At 44.4% G+C, this 5,191-nt stretch overlaps 1 long non-coding RNA gene across 1 annotated transcript; it reads left to right on the plus strand.

Moving 5' to 3' along the window:
* Window positions 1-620: 620 nt before the first annotated feature.
* Window positions 621-4,411, plus strand: LOC114048862. Its single transcript, XR_003569816.1, has 3 exons — window positions 621-2,664; window positions 3,108-3,373; window positions 4,038-4,411. It is a non-coding gene; the product is annotated as an uncharacterized LOC114048862 (long non-coding RNA).
* Window positions 4,412-5,191: the final 780 nt, after the last annotated feature.

A 5,191-nucleotide genomic window follows, 5' to 3' on the forward strand; every position in this document is an offset into this window, starting at 1 on the left:
GCCAGCCCCCTACAGGGCCGGCGCGGGACAGCACCGCCCATCGGCTGGGACGCCACGCCCTTGACGCGCTTATTGGCCTGGGCGTGCCGACCCATGCCCCAATCCTCGTGCCGCTGCCCCGCCCCCCCTTCCTTTCCACGCACCACTCCCATTGGATCCCGTCAGCCCCCGCCGCCTCCTCGTTGGTCCCAAAGAAGCCAAGCTGCATATACTCCACGTGCTCTCGGGTCCCACCCCCTCGCGTTGATTGCTAGTTTCCCGACCGGAAAGTGCGTAGTTTTTACTTTCTCAATGGCCATTGGTAAATGAAAATTCCTTTGGCTTGCCTCGTCCCGTACCGCGTGAGAAGATCCCTCCCCTAGATGATCCTCATTGGTCATCTTTGGGAGGAGCTGGAGAAGACACGTGCAGGGCTCCTCACGCGGCCACTTGTTTACCAGTACTGAGCAGAATTTTTCCGTGACGTCACCGACACCAACTGCCACAAGAATCATCGCAGGCGCAGTTTTGAGGGAAGTGGCGGGGCGTGAAGGGGGAGCAGAAAGAAAGGGAACCACAGGAAGAGTTGGGACGGAGTGGTAGAAAGTTTTTAGGGGAAGAAAGGTATCTGGTGTCTTGATTGGAAAGGTGTAGTTGGGGGCGGTGCGGGGAATGGGCGGCGGCGGTCGGTGTGGCGTAGGAGCCTAGTACCGCCCTGGCCGGGCGGTGGAAAGGATGCTGCGGTGGAGACGAATTGGGCTGGATGGGAAGTGCAAGGGGCGTGAAGCGCTCTGCAAGTCGTAGAGGACGCCACGAGCGCCCGCTATCGATCGGTCCGCGAAAGAGCATTTATTAAGCGCCTAGTGTTGTGCCACGCAGCGTGCTAAGCGCTGGGGATACAAAGAAAGCCAGTACCCCTCCCCACAGTTCCAGCTCTCGGGAGCTCACTGCCTAATGCAAATAACTATGTGCAAGCAGATGTGTACGGGATAAATTAGGGATAGTCTCGGGACCCGAGATTGAAGGAATGCTGACGCTGCTGCGGCCTCACAGTTATGAGATAAAGTGCCTTATAAACCTTAAAAGCACAACTATTATTGGGTGAAATGTAACTCTTTGATATTGGAAAGGCCGTCAGTCACAGCTCTAGAGCTGTGTGAATAAAGCAGTGAGAGAATATGACCTTGAGGGATTTGGGATGTGGGGGGCGCTTATAATGGTGGGAGCATTGTGATAATTAGGAGAGTGATGACTGGAAAATTGGGGGCTCCGTCTCAGGAACAGAATTTTTTAAAAATCATGTGTAATTGAGCAAATAGCCTCTACTAATGCAGATACTATATATCTAATAAAACAACAATACTTTGCAACATGAAGTCTTAGGGAATTGCTCAGCAGCCACACTGAAACAAGTATGACTGTGGCCGGGGTTCAGGTAGCCAGTGTTGGTTAGAAGCTGTACTGTCTTTAATGACTATTCGCTGCTGTCTTTGTATGGTGATAATTAAGCTGAGGTGAGGTGTGATAACCTGAATTTGAGAGAGATGGTGGAACTCAGAAAATGGAGCTTAGAAAGATCAGAAGATATATGATAATGACCAAGGAGTAAAATGAACTAAGATTAGGGGATTGGAGTGTTGAAGTCACCTTGTCAGCCTCCACTCCTTACTCTCCCTAACCCCCAATCACTTGACAAGTCTTGATTTTTACCCCTACAACATCTCTCCCATTAATCCTCTTATTTTTATTCACACTGCAACCACTTGTCTCTCATTATCTGTTACCTGGACTACTGAGATAAGTTGCTGATTTGTCTCCCTGCCTCATATCTCTCCCCTTTCCAGTCCATCCTACACATAGCTGACAGAGTGGTACAGGAGTCTGACCATATCATTCTTCTAATCAAAAGGCTGTAATGACTCCCTATTACCTCTAGTGTAATATACAAATTTTACTATCATATACAAAAAAGTTTGGTATTAAAAGCCCTTCAAGTCTGGTTGTAGCCTACATATCCAAATTTACTACATGTTACTCCCTTTCACGTCCTGCCAAATGGACATACATGATATTCTTCACAACGTTCTAGCTCCTGCCTCAGTGGCTTCAAACAACATTTTTCCCATGCCTGGAATTCACTCTCATCTATGCCTTGGTAAGGGATTAAGCGGAAGACTGGGCATTGAGGGCCTGGTTGTCAAGAGCATGCTCTGTCTGATGTAATCACCTGAGTGGATACTTGGTGAGCCAGCCTTTGGGCATCTGTAAGGGAAGCCCCTCCTCTCCAAATCATGGGTAGATATTCTGACTTCTTTCTACCCATTTGCTGTATGGTGAGGAGGAGCCTTTTGATCTGATGCTGAACCAGAACCTGGTATTTATACAAAAGGTACTATCTGGCCTAATTGATCTTTTTCTTTCCCTGGCGATAAGCACGGAAGATGAATTGCCTTGGGAGTCCTGGCTTCATGGCAGCTCCAGGTGCTGGAGATTGCTAACCTCCAGCTTCATCTGGAGCTTGCAAGAAGCCAGGAGAACATCTGTCTTTGTTGCGTCTATTTTTTCCTACTCTTAGGTGAAAAATATCAGAGATGGCTACAACCTTTTGAGCAAGTCGCCAGAGATCCCGAAACTGGAAGCCATATCAGAGTTTACCAGCAGCTGAGCCAGGTGAAATGTACTCAGGTACTGCCCTGAGGAGCAACCTGCTGGACTCAGCCCCAGCAGTGGATCCACTCAGAGTTGCCCTGTCCTACATCAAGGAAGTGATTAGAACAGTGACTATGACAAATTTAGAAATAAATTTAGTGGAGGTGAATGCATTCTCTCCCAAGAACTGAGGTGATAGAAGGAGGAGTATGCCTCCCTAGTGTTAGAAGAAGGGTTCCTCTGGTGTTTGGGGGAAATGTTTAATAAATTCTGTTCTTATGTTATCTTCTCAGGAAATAATTATTTTGTAAAAAATTAATTGATGCTACCTGGTTAAATGATACTAGGATGCTAATAACGGGGTCAATCAGTGATATAGGGAAGATGTTCATTGTAACTGGTAATTGATATGGGGAGAAATACCCAGAATGAGGGTTTAAGCTGATAACATTTTAAAAGAACTTCATTTCCATTTACAGTAGTCCTGGAACTCTGAAGGAATAAATGTTAGCTACCTTCTTGGGAACCCAGCTCACTAGTGAGAGTGAGAGTTGGGATGAGAACACCAGAAGTCTTTTTGTATGGGCTGCACCTCTTAAAATACCTAACTTCCTTCAAAGCACAGCTCAGAAGCCACCTTCTATGTGAAATTTTTCTTAGTGGCAGCTAGGTGATAACACTCTATAAACCAATGGACCTGGAGTTGGGAATCCAGCCTCAAACCCTACTAGTTGTATGACCCTAGGTAAGTCACTTAACCACTATCTGCCTCACTTTCTTCATCTGTAAAATGAGGATAATAGCAAAGTGCCAGCTATGTAATTAACAATAAATGCTTTTCCCCCCTCCCCCCCTTTGAGCTTCTAGTGCTCCCTCTCCATTACCTTTTGTTTGCTTATGCATAATATATGCCCTGATAGAATGTAAGCTACTTAAGGGCAGAGTTGTTGTTTTTTTCTGTCTCCAGAACCTAGCACACATACCAGATTATATGTGTATATGTGTGTTTATGTATACATACACAGGTATATGTGTGTACATATATATGACACTTAAATGCTTGATTAATTTGTGATAATGTGGCAAAGAGTAAGTGAGATGGAATATGAAAGGGTACGCAGGCACAGGTGGGGAGCTGTATGACAATGAGGCAAGGCTTAAAATATAAAAATGGTTGGATTTTATCTAGTAATGAAGGGCACATAAGAAGTGTTAGTAAGGATATATTTGCCTGGATTCTTGCACATCTAATCAAAAGAGTTTAAAACTAATATAAGGGAAGAGGAACATAGTGCCTCCTTACTTCAGTTTAGTCACACAAGGCCCAGAATGTATACATTTACATGTTTACAAGGTGTAAATGAGTTGTTTTAACTGTAAAAGATTACTTTCTACCCTGGTTCCTTTAGACAGTAACAAGGCCTCTCTGACTAAGTCAAGAAGGGAACAATTCAATTCTGCACCTGCCAGAGAACAGAGAAATACATTTCAGACAGAAACATAGAGAGATGGTCACCCAAGCTTCAAGGAGCAAGACATTTGGCAATATAGAGTCATGTTGAGAAGAGAAACTGACCCTGGGAATACATCATGAATACTCTGAAGAGAGAAAGGCTTTCCAAGCTTTGCAGCACCAGGATATGTGAGTTATCTTTGTTACATGTGAATCCTGCAGGTGTGCCTCACTGCCATTGTACTCTAAATTTCAGTCCACTCTTCCCTTGGACTCTGTATTTGTGGAAGAGTGTACCTTTGGTTTATAGGAGAAATATTTGCATGCTATCTGAATAAATGTCTTTGCTAAGAGCTAATTGGCTACTGGTTGATTATTAATGGAAAGCACACTAGTAGAGGCTTATGAGCTAGTGTTAGGAGCATAGTCATACAAGATTATCCCTATAACCCTCATAATCCCTGCCCCTAGTGGGGGGGCCCCCTGCGATTGTGTCTAATCTGCCTTGCTACATGCAAATTGTTTTCCTTTGAGATTAAACTTCTGTTTAATTCCTGACTCTCCTGTCTCTAGCCTGCTCTGTTCAGCTCCTGCCATCCACAGGTTAGAGGCCGATTTGGTCCGGTTGACATTAATTGGTTTCAGAAGGGGGATTATCTAGAGGTTGAGCACAAAATGTTGTTATGCCAAACTCAGGGTACAGCTTGCTTGCTGGGCCTTCACTCTGTAATACAGTGTGTCTCCCAGTGTTTTGACACTTGAAATAGTAGCTACTCTCTGAAGACCTATCCTTGATTGGGAGTGCAACTTGGAGGAGTAGCCAAGGGGAGGTGTTACAATGAAAAAGGGTGGGGGTGACAGAGAGTATCTACCAGGCTAGATACCATAGAGAGAAGCTACAATGTAGAAAGAAAAAAATTAAAGACACAAATTCATAGGACACAAAATTCAAGAAAAGAGACAGCAATAAAATCCATAGTATCAAATATCTATATATAAATGCCCAAAGTATAGTTAACAGGAAAGAAGAATTAGAGATTCTAAATGCAGGAAGGCAAATTTGACCTTGAAAGTACCACTGAGACTTGATGTATCAATGACTAGAATATG

This window comes from Vombatus ursinus, unplaced genomic scaffold, assembly GCF_900497805.2.
Source record: "Vombatus ursinus unplaced genomic scaffold, bare-nosed wombat genome assembly UNPS02002587.1, whole genome shotgun sequence".
NCBI lineage: Eukaryota > Metazoa > Chordata > Mammalia > Diprotodontia > Vombatidae > Vombatus > Vombatus ursinus.